Consider the following 12,011-nt stretch of genomic DNA (forward strand, 5'->3'; position numbering starts at 1 on the left):
TGGGTATGTGCTAATCCCACCAACGATGATGACTGCTCTGTATCTTCGTGTGGATTCACATGACCTGCCTTATACTTTCAGTCCCCAAACAATGTTTTTTGTCAGTTTTCTTTCATTCAAAAATGATGGATATTTCCATTTAGCCTCACTTAATGAAATCCTGGATGTATTAATTCTTCAGTGTCATTTGAAGTCAAAGCAAAATATTTTGAGTGATCTTATGATGTTAAAAAAAATTACTCTCTTTCTGAGCCATATTTTTACTCAGGCAAATTGAGTGAAAGTACTGCCTGAGGACAGGCCGCTAGCATAGGACTCCAACTTTTGATTTAGGTTTAGGGCTTCCTGGGTTTATGCAGGTGAGTGGTGTTGTGGTGAGGCGCAGCAGAGCTGAGCTGGCAGGTTCTTAACAGCCATTTTGCTCTGCTGTGCTGAGGAGTTTCTATCCTCTACCGTAAGGTCCTCTGGGGCTATGCTGCATCTGTTATTGCTGTTTTACACGCATATGTAGAGGGATGAATTGGTTTGTCCCAGTGGCATGGCAGGAGATCATTGGCAGAGCAGGGTACAGTCTGCTCCCTGTGTCAGTTATCCACCCTGATAGTGCCATTGCTCTCCTTCAGCTCAGTCCTCAGCTGCTGGACACAAGACTGAGACCCTGTGCGACTTCCTCACACCTCTCCCCTCCTAAAGGTGCAGCAACAAACACTGAGTCTGTGGTCATGTTTCCTCCTGAAGTCCCCCCCATTGCTATACGTTCAGGTCTGGGCATAGCAAGGGCATTAGAGATGCTATTGTACAAGCAGTGAGAAGGATTTTTAACTTCTGTCTTTAATGGGCCTGCTTGTTGGCATCTCCTGCTGCCTCTGGCTGTGTTGGTTGTGTTGGTGGAGCAAAAATGGTGATAACAGTCAGTGGGTGTTTCAGGGAGAGGAAACCTCATGTTGAAGACCTACCATAGTCAGGAGTGCAGCTTGCAGCCCCCTCTTAGATCTGAGGAAGGATTTGTGTGCCTGAAAGCTCCTTAAATATTTTCCATGTGCATCAACTGGTCTGATGAGAGATTTTACCCCTACCTACAGACTTTGCCTTGCTGAGGCCATCATGGCTTTAACAGCAAAACTGCTGGAGTGATTTCAGGAGTCTCCTGTAATTTCCGTTTTAGTTTTATCACAGTCCTGGGGTTGACTCCATTGGTCTCTCTCCTGGTCTTCCTCAAACACGCGTGACTCAGACCCCAGGGTGTAGAACTGGCAGACATGGGCTCGCTCCCAGTTCAGCCACAAACCCAGTGCAAAGCCCAGATGAAGCGTTACCGCTGGCTCTGCTGCTTCCCATCTGCTCATGGCACAGCTGGGTGACAGCAAGCGGCACTCATGGGCTGTCACCAGATGATTTAAGGAGACTGTAAACTCTACCTTCAGAGCAGCAATGCTCATGTTGCGTCTTCACAGAAATGGAGAGAAATCGGAGTCCTCTGCTCTTTCTATGCTTTCTTTTTTCCTTCAGATGAAATTCAAGACTGGTACGATCATTTTTGGAGGGTTGGTTGTTTCCTCACAAAGCAAACAGCATTTTTCCCTCTGGCTAAAGTTACACAATAATTTTGTGTCGTTGGTCTAGCCCTGAGGGTGTCCAGCAGCAATCGGCAGCAAGCCCCCTCCCCACACACGCTGCAACATCACACAGTAAGACAGTCCCACTTTCCCAAGCTTTGGCTGTGTCGGAGACAGGATACCACAGTATTCAGAAATGGAAATTCTTACACTGCTACTTTTCCCTAATTGTACGCACATTTTGTCTGTGCAGATTTCAAACTTGCCTGTGAATGGGAGCTACTGAGAGCCAGAGGCAGCCCAAAAGTTTCTTTGATAATGTTGCCTTTTTACTGTCACAGACTTGGGCTGAGCTGCATTTGCTGGAGGAGGAGAGGAGAGTACAGGAGGAGGAGGGCATGATGAGGAACCTCTCCCCCAGGGTGGCAGTGACAGGAGAAGATGACCGAGCACTGCAGGGAGCCCCCACCTCTGACTGCAGCAGTAGATGCTGCTCCATCCCTTGGTTGCTGGGAGAGGCAAAGCCAGCAGTCAGACCGTGGGTGCTCTGCTACATCCATCAGCCGGTTGCTCCAGGCAGCTGTCCACATTGCCTGTGCTAGGGGCAGGCTGGTGGTGCAGAGCCATTTTGCTGAGGGCTGATGAGTGCCACGCAGGCTTGGGCAGAGCTGCCCTCTGCCAATAGCTTTGGTGGGCATCGAACAGGATCAGCAGCGAGGCCTGGACGTGCAGGGAGTGTTTGGTCAGTCCCTTTCTCCCATCAGTAAATGCCCGAGAAGATGGAGGAGCTCTGCAGTGGGAAAACAGCCCTGCGGGTTCTCCTTGTGCTGCCCGCCCCAGGCGCTTGTTGCAGAGGTTCAGGGCTGGCCCCACAGCCAGGCTAAGGGCTGGAAACGGCTTGTGCTGAAGGGGCAGAAATGCAGGGGGGAGCTGAGCCTGGCACCCCAAAGGGAGGTCCCAAAGCTCCCCATCCAGGGTGAGACAGGCTCCCTCTGAGCGAGCCCCCTGTGCTTGCAAGCACGTCCCTGCTGCCTGGCTGGGAGAAGGCACCCTGGGTTATTCTTTAGACCCTCTGAGGGATGTTTTCTTGATGACATAGTGCTGTAGTGACTTTGTTCTTCCCAGGGACTTGTGTCTAATTCATACCAGGATGGGTTGCTATAAACAGTCTCGATTGTCACATAAATGTGACAACTGGACCCTCTCGATGTAAAGATTAGGATCAAAATCACCAAATGCTTCCGTGGTGGCTCACGGCGAGGTAAGTTCGGGACCACTTAGATCTCAGTAAGCAGCAGTGGGACGAAAAAAAAAACCTGAAAGCGCTTCTTCGCACAATTTCGAAGCCGCCTTTGATCGAGTGAGCGGGCTTAACCTGGGCAAACCCAGGAGGCGCAGCACCTCAGCCCCACGGCGGGCGCGGGGCTCGGCTTTCACCCCCCGCTTTTTTTTTTTTTTTTGAATTGCAAACCCCAGGAAATAGGATGCAGACTTTTCTCCTCCACGTGAGCGTTATAAAACAGCCGATCTCATTGTTTCAGTATGTCCAGCCCCGCTCCGCGGGCTCCCCGGGACGGCGGGCACTCGCCTCCCGCCCGGCCCGCGCTGCCGCCGGGGCTGCCGCCGGCCGCGGTGCGGAGCGCGGTGCGGAGGCAGCAGCGGCGGCGGCAGCAGCAGCCCCCGGTGTCAGGTTAGACAAACACCCCGCGCCGCCGGTCTGCCCCGCCGCAGCTTTCCGGCCCCTCCCTCTGGCTCCCGGGGTCCCCTTGCCCCTTCCCCCGCGGAGCGGAGCGGCGCGGCGCGGAGCCGGGCGGTAAGTGCAGCAGCGGGGGAGCGCGGGCGCGGAGCCCCCGGGCGCGGAGCGGTCCCCGGCGCTCCGCTCCGCGGAGGTGCAGGGCTGAGCCGCCCCCGCGGAGCCCGGCGGAAGGTCCCGGGACGCCCGCCGGTCCCGGTGCCGGTGGCGGGCGGAGCGGAGCCGGCTGCAGCCCCTCGGTGCGGGGGACGCGATCCAGAGCCCTTTCCCGGCTACTGGGACAAATGTGCAAATATTTCCTTACGCCGTTTCTCCTCTCTTTCTCCTTTTCTTTTTGTTTTTTTTTTTTTTTTGTTGTTCTGAAAGTGGCAAGTTGTCAAAGGAAAAAAGTTGCCGTGGATGTTTCAGAGCTGTTGCTTTATTGAAAACAACTCCCTGGGTGGAGGCGAGAGCAGGCTGTGGTTCGGTGGGAGTGTTTGCAAATCAAATGTCATTTGGAGGTGGGGGGAAATCTGGCAAAATTGCTCCATAAATGCGTTCTCCAAGTTGTGCAGGCTTGCTCGCCTCGTGTGAGCTTAACAAAAACCAAGGGGAAGTTTGAAAGGAAGAGGAGAAAATACATGGGATAACTAAGAAAAGTGCTTTCTGTCTGCTTTTGCTGGTGTGCTTTTTTTTCCAGGAGCGAGTAGCTCTGGGTGTGAACGCTCGCCGGCTGCCTCCCTGGCAGAGTGGAACAGGGGGCTGTGTCGGGGAGATTTGGGGGACCAGGCTTGCAGGATCGGTGGAGAAATCCAGCTGCAGGCAGCAGAATTGCCCACGGCATGTTCAGGGCTTGAGCGAGAACCAGCCTGTTCTCTGCCCCCATGCCTCCCCTCACCTTATCTCTTCCTCTTGTCACTCAAAGGCTTGTGCTGGAGCCTTTCGGTCCGCCCAGAGCTGAGCCACCCGCGGGGAAGGAGGCCAGAGGCGGTGGGGTTGGGCACACGGTCTGTACCACCTGCAGGAAGGTCCTTTGAGCTTACTGGCGCCACACTGGCATTGAGTTTTTTCTCTAAGCCTTTGGTACTGAAGGAAAAGATGTTATTTTTGCCAAGTTATATTAGTACTGAGTTTTGCTTCTTTGCACCCATAGGTGATGAGTAGAGGGGTGGTGCTTGAGAGTGTTATCTGTTCCCAGGGTTTTCTAACAGGCACCAGCACATGGATTCTCTCCTTTCCTGCTCCTCCTCATGGGACATCTTTGTTTTAGGCATCCTTGTCCTTTCAGTTGCAGAGGGAGGCTATGGGCACATCCCATAAATGTGGCTTTACTTCGTTAGTCTGTCATTTAACAACAAAAACTATGGCTTATGGTGTATAGTTAATAGGTGTAAAATTATCTGAGAAAGGTACAGCTTTCTAGACATAAAACACCCTTATTAGTGGAATGGATGAAACCATTTTTAATAGGAAAGATTTTCCTCTAATGGCAGAATGGGGCCTGCAGAGGCCAAAAAAGGATCTTTTAACTGCTTCTTTTCCCAAATGGAGTCATCTGGACCTTCAAAATCACTTTGAAGACAGTTACACCAGCATTAATTGGGCTGGTGTTGGCGTAAAAATATCATCCAAAAATCACACCCTTAATTGGCATTACTGTGTTGGCAAACCTTTTCCAGTGCTGCCTTTTTCTTCAACAGCCATATTATTTTAATTGTATCCATGTATTCTGTCTCACAAGCAAGGCTCTGAGCAGGATTTATTGAATTCAGTGTGGTGGCTGGTGCTTTACCTTCTCCAGTAAAGACAAGAAACTGATGGCAAAGCAGCTGAGGCCTTCAGTCCTGGTAGCTCCTCGGGGGTTCCACTTTTGTGGGACTGCTGGTCTGAGCATATTGCAGTAAGCTGATTTGCAAGCTATACTGGGATAAATAATAGGTGAATGCTAGCCTTGGCAGTGTATCTAAATACTAGGAAAAATGTTTTTTCTTTTAATTCAAATCAGTTTCTGTGACTGGAGAGATCTCACCCTTTTCCTTCCATCTGTCTGTCCATCCACTTTAACACCTTTTCAGTTGCATTAGGTGATAACGTGGCATTATATACTTCTAAATTTATCTGATCTACTTGAAGCTGGAAGAAGCCATCTTTAGGCAATTTTGTGCAATGAGTGGTAGGTAGCCTTTCAGGGGCAATGATGGGCAGTGAGTCCCATGGTGCTTGGTGGCATTAAAGGTGACATTCCAGTGCCATTGGCACCTTCTGTCCCACTCAGGCACGCAGCATGGGAGAGCAACAACAACCCACATACCTGAGGGCTGGTTGGGTGGGCATAGCTGAGGATCTGTTGGCCTACTGGAAAGGCCCATGAGCACACAGGAGTCTGCACCGGAGTGCTCATGAGTGTAGCTTTACCCCTGCATATGCGCGAGGTGAAGCCCACCAGACATCCCAGGCTGGCTTTTGGCTCTGGTGGTGGATTGGTATAGAGCAGCAGCACAGTGAGGAAATGGCATCTTCTCAACTGCTATCTCTCTGTTTGGTACTGAGCCCTGTTACTACACTTTTTGGAAGTACAGTGGTTTGCTGGACAGTTCCTCATCAACAGGAGGGACAGTGCTGGGGCATTTCCACACTGCCAGAACCGCCCCAGCCCTGCGGATGTCCATTCCTCTGGATTCGCAGGAGCAGAGAGTATAGAATAGAATCATAGAATGGTTTGGGCTGGAAAGGACCTTAAAGATCACCTAGTTCCAACCCCCCTGCCAGAGGCAGGGACACCTTCCACTAGGCCAGCTTGCTCAAAGCTGCATCCAAGCTGGCCTTGAACACTTCCAGCGATGGGGCATCTACAACTTCTCTGGGCAACTTGTTCCAGTGTCTCACAACACTCACAGTAAAGAATTTTTTCCTAATATCTAATCTAAATCCACACTCTTCCAGTTTAAAACCATTACCGCTTGTCCTATCACTACACTCCCTGTTAAAGAGTCCCTCCCCATCTTTCCTGTAGGCCCCCTTCAAGTACTGGAAGGCTGCTATAAGGTCTCCCCAGAGCCTTCTCCAGGCTGTGGGAGTAACTCCAAGTAGTTACATCCCACCACCAGGCTGTGACCTGCTTTCACTCCATGTTAAAAATTATGCTTTTTGTGCCTTTTTTGGTGTGTGTTAGAACCTCTAAGGGCTCCTATGGCTCTCATTGCTGTAGTGTCTGGTATCTGCTCTCAGTTCTCAAAGCCTGCATGGAGACTGTTGGGTATGGAGGCTACCTCGGCTGTCCTTCCTTGTCATCCTCGTGCCCTTAGATTTTTGCATCCTCTGTAAGCCAAACCAAGCCTACAAACCAAACCATGCCTTTCACAGCTGCCTTCTTTCCTTTATTCCGGGAGATGACAAATGTTTACAGTGTTGGTCTTCTCTTCCAAGCTGTACTCTGGAAATTTTTCCATGCCTGGGAGTTTCTTCCCCTAGTTTGCGGGTAAGAGGTGGGATTTAACTGCTTCTGGGAAAACCAGAAGTGTCCCTTAAACTATCCAGAGATTTCTGTGGCTGCTGAAAGACTTACTGTGGGCACATGCTTTCCTACAGCTGCCTTCTGGCTTTTCAGCATCATACTCTGAAGAAACCAGACTGCTGCTAGCTGGCCCACCAGTGCCGGGGCTGCTTGCCTCTTCCATGAGCCTTTGACCTTGAGGCAACCATGATCTCAGGTGGCCTCACACTGCCCCGGGAGAGGGCTGTGCCTGCCGGGATCTGCCCTTCCTCCCCTGTCTCAGGCTGAACTGTACTGAGGTGTTTCTCTTCTAAGTTGTATGCAGATCCCTAGTGGCAGAAAGAACCTTGACTCTTAATTATTCTGGCTCTTATCTCCTCTTAGATGTACCAACAGCCTGTGTGTTTAGAATAAGGCTCTTATATAGTCATACAGTCTCATGCATTCACTTTTGTTTAGCTTTTCCCCTCATTCTCTTGCATTAGAAATTTGGATTTCCTTTCAGCTCCTTGGCATAATATTAACCTTTCTTTTTGCTGGAAGTGACATGTTGCCTTTAATAACAGGGGCCTGGATTTAATATCCCAAGAGGTCCTTTTCCAATTCCATGTTCATATAGATCAGGAGCTAAAAGAAAGAGACTTCTAAAAGGGGCTTTCCAAAAAGTGGTTTGTTTTCTCTTGCTTACATTATTGTGGTCTTTTTGTAAGAAATCAAACTTGTTGAAAAAAACCATACATCCCACTTAGATATGAAGAAATTGCAGCTCACTTGTGGCCTGGATCCACTCCTTCTGCTGAACATGATCAGAGCAAGACCAGACCCTTTGAGTTACCTTTTCATTCTTGTGTGTTAAAAACCTAATATATTATTCATGAAAATTAAGCTGCATTAATTACATCTCCTGGTCTGCTTTAAGACAGACATACATTTCTGTCTGTCTTGTTTGCTAATGAATATTGTGGATTGAATCCAAAATCAGGGAGAAGTTTAAGCACTGTCACTGATCCATGCATGCAACTCTCCCTGACTTCATTGTTCAGATGTGACCTCCAGGCTTCCCACGTAGGGGTGGCTGTGGAAGTAAATGTTTGATCAGGAGATGTCACTCACATTTATTGCTGGGTGCACTAGAGCCTGTGGCTTTCATCAGTGTGGTCTCATTTTTATGAATGAAGGCAGGCAATGACTGCCGAGCTGTCCAAACCAGTGCCAGGAATCCGGTATTGTAGAGACGTGGGTGGAGACAGGAGCGTGAGAAGTGCTTCTGCGCTGGCGATCCCACCGTGGTACAGCTGCGCGTCCAGCCCCAGATGCAATGGATGGCCGTGCTGTTTCTGTGGTCTGGAGGTGGTCTGGGGTCAGGGGACCCTGGAGAGAAAAAGTCATGAAGAAGTATGTCACACACTCCTTTTTGTGACGTGAAGTTTTAAAAAGTGTCCCTTTTCACCTCACAGACTCTTTCCTGCCTGTTTTGGTAGGAATATCTTTTTTTTTTTTTTTTTTTTTTTTTTGATCCTTAGCATGAAACTTCTTTTAGTTCAGTTCTGGTTTTTACTCTTGACTTTATTCAGTGAACACACCTTGGAGACAAGGAGCTCATTTTTTCCTATATCCACAAAATGTTTTAGTTACTGCTAACCCCTTAGACCTGTACATGTATAGTCAAAGAAGGATCTTAATGTGGTTGTGTCTAGACTTGTCATGGAGAAAGAGAGAAAAAGCAATTCCTGGGGCATAGATACATGACTTTTTGGAAGTAGAAAAATATAACCAGCAAAGATTATATCCCCAGCAGAGCTGGCAGAAGGGGTCTTATGGGTGTTCTTAATCCACCTCACTGCAAAGTCAGCCAGGTTAGCTCAAACCACCTTTGTTTTTGACTTAAATTAGCTGAGTCTGCACTAGCACAGTGAATGTTCTCTCTGTCCCTCCTGCCAGACATGCAGTGGGGGACTACCAGCCAGCTGCTGGTCCTCGGCCAACTCCTGCTATAGCCACATCCAGGAGAGACTGTCTGTGTGTCCCCCAGGCATTACTTAAATGAGAGCTGAGCCATTTGTTCAATATCAACTTAACCACGTTTGTCAGACAGAATCAGCTTAAGATGTGCCCCTTACACTCACGTTTGTGCTGTCCTAAATCATTTCGGCTTGGCACCTATCCCCCAGCTCTTAGCTCAGGTCCCATTAACAGTTCTTTCTGGGAAATTTCACAGGTCACTGGTGCTCTGTGGCAGCCATCAGGAGTGGGACCAGCTGAACTCCTTAAGGGTGTCTGTGTGGTTCAGATTGAACAGCTATTTTACCCGTGGAAGGACAGACCTGTTCTTTTACCTGTGGATTTGCGAACCATTTAGGATGATACTGGATATGCAGGCATGGACAGAGACTTAGAGGATGCCTATGAGATTTGAATTCCCATTTAAATTAAAAGGCAATTTGTTGTCTGTGTTTCTGTGACAATCCCATTCAAGTGTTTTATAGAAACAACTTCTAGGACTTTTGCTTTTCTGTACTGTGCAGTGGGCTTTGGAGGCCGGGTTAATTATAAAAAAGAAGATGGAAGGTGGAAAAACACTGTTTTGCTGGTGTCATGAATCTTTAGATAGGAGAGAAACAGAATACATTTAAAACTCTGAAGTGTTTTGTAGCCCGAAACGTTTTCACAGGAAAATGCTCCTTTAAATATATGGCCGGAATGGAAGAAAAAATCACTTCTGCGAATGATTATTTTTTTAAGAATTAAAAAACATTGTTAGAAATGATTAATTATTGTAACATGTGACCGCTGTAAAGTTTCATCTATTCACAGTAGTATTTCAAATGATTTAAAGTTGTTTGCTCAAGGTTTGCTTTTACCATGTCATTAAATGTCGTGGATTTGTTCCAGCTGTCCTCCACAAATGTATCACTCATGATGGATTTTGCATGGGAACAGGCTACCAGATTTTAGTTTTGATACCAAAGCCCCATTTTGTTTTATTTTTAATATAGTTTTGCTTTGCAGAATGTGTTATTGGCTTTTAATGGAGTTGGCAGAAAAGATGCTAGTAACTATACTGGGCAGAGTTATTGGACCTGGCTTGCACCTTCTTCTGAAACCCCTTGAGGATGGAGTCAAGGGTGGGCATCTGTGCAGATATCTGACCCCTCTGACTGCTACCAGACTTTTTCCTCTGCTATTGGCTGTGCCTGGTCACTGCCTCCCATTGCTGTCACTGCCTCCTGGCAGTACGTAAGTCCTCCTATCTGCTAGTTGCATAGTTCACATGAGCACTTCCTAATTTGCTTTAGGCAAAATCAAGTGGATTATCTCAAGCCACTAATTAGACTACTGAAGATAATCCGCTGGCTTTGGGGTTTGTCTCTTTCCTTCTTGAAGTGAATTGGGGAGGACTCTGAGAGGCTGCTTGACCAGCCACATCTGAAGGGAGCTGGGCTCTTGCTGGGTGTAAGGACAGGCAGCTGAAGGTCTCCTCACCAGCACAGCTCAGCCGAGAGGGCAGAGAGTCACCATGGACTTACTAACAGCCTAACCAAGTCATTATTGAAGGAGAACATCTTTCTTACTGAGCGGCCGAGGCATGCGCAGTGGCTCTACCAGGTCTGTTGACGCTTATCTTTTACTTACTCAATTTTTGTAACAAGAACACTTACGTTTGGTAGCCTGTCATGTTTTCCTATTCTAAACTAATGAGCCTCATGCATGGAGCTCTGTCATATAATCAATATAACATACCATCTGATAATCTTGAAAGACTGGGTATGATTAATGTATAGAAATTGGATGGCCACTTGGAAAGGATATAATCTGATACTGTACAGAGCAGATTGATTTGGGAGATTACCCCTGAGTTCTGAATTGGTAAATAGCGTAAATGGATCCACTCAGTAAGAGGAACTGCAGTATGCTCTCAAATATTAGTTTGCCTTTAGAGCAAAACCAAAAATGCGATCTGCTTTGTGACATGCCATTTGGTTTCTGGCATGGCTGCTTGCATATCCAGAAGGATATGTCCCATGGGAAGTGTTTGTAATAATTTGTGGACTTTTCTAAAATGCAGACGTTAATAGCAGGAGCACATGATAAGCAATCTCTCTTCATTTTCATTAAGATTTTTGCATTCTTCTCGAAGTGTTGACATAGTACACTGTACCCTGGGGTGTTACAAGTGTCTGAATATTTAGGATGTGTAAAAGAACAAGAACATAATGATATCTTTTCTGTCTGGGCAAACAGGTTAACTTGAGTGCATCACTTTTATTCCTACATTTAAACAGAATGAACTAAGATGCTAGTAATGAAAAAGGAAACTCACTGGTATATACTTACATGTACTAAAATCTCTCCTTCTGTAAAGAGTGAAAAAATAAATTAGCACTTTTTGGTGTTTATCATGAAAATGAAGCGTATCTCTAGACTAGACAGTTGCATATGTTTAATTCTAATTCTTGGTTACATTTCTGTAGTTTTTGGTTGCTTGTCTCTGAGGCTAGAAATAGCATTTTGTTGCATGCTTGTGCAGTACTGTTGTACTCTAACATGCTGCCAAAGTTCCACGTGCTGCCATGATTGTGATATGTCTTTGCACTGGAAAAAAACCCACTAAAATAGGCAGTGAAGTGTGTCAGGCAAGTATGTGTGTGTTTTAAATAAAATAGTCTCCCCTGGGTTTAAATGAAATGTTTCCATTTCTTTTTAAGCCTTCTTTTCTACAGCTCTACAGAAACATCTGCCATCAGCAAGATCCTTATGTTTGGGCCCTAGCCCTGAGAGTGCAAAGCACGTCACGTTCACATTAGTCACTAGGATGGGGTGAAGAGCTAGGTGTTTGCAGGCAAGCACTTGGGCAGGAGCAGAGCCCAGGATTTGTGTAATAATACTAGTAACAACTTCTGGTTGTTTTTCAATGGCATTTTTTCGTGATGGGTAGATTAAGTAGGTCTCGTTTCCTCATTAAAAACAAAGTGAAGTTAAAGAAGAAAAATGCTTTCTGCAAATCACATCCTGTTTTCATCCTCATTCAATTAGCACAGATTTTAAGTTGCAGAGTGAGTGTCGTCCATGTGACCTACCTCCCTTCCCCTCCTTATTGACACTGATATTAGAACTATGGGAAAACTTAGACTGTTGGCAAAATGGGTGGAAAATCAAATGTTTAATGTTTTGCTTGAACATTTTGTGGTTTCTCCTGAAATTCTTTGTCTGAAACAAAGGATGTTCTTTG

General features: G+C 47.0%; 1 protein-coding gene across 1 annotated transcript in view; it reads left to right on the top strand.

Moving 5' to 3' along the window:
* The first annotated feature begins 3,158 nt into the window (after window positions 1-3,158).
* The window catches only part of FBLN2 (fibulin 2), a 109,603-nt gene continuing 100,750 nt past the window's right edge, over window positions 3,159-12,011 (top strand). The window contains exon 1 of the mRNA XM_069769856.1: window positions 3,159-3,369. The gene's annotated coding sequence lies outside the window, so the exon portion shown is untranslated. The remainder of the gene's footprint in view (window positions 3,370-12,011) is intronic.

Source organism: Haliaeetus albicilla, chromosome 24 (genome assembly GCF_947461875.1).
Source record: "Haliaeetus albicilla chromosome 24, bHalAlb1.1, whole genome shotgun sequence".
Lineage (NCBI taxonomy): Eukaryota > Metazoa > Chordata > Aves > Accipitriformes > Accipitridae > Haliaeetus > Haliaeetus albicilla.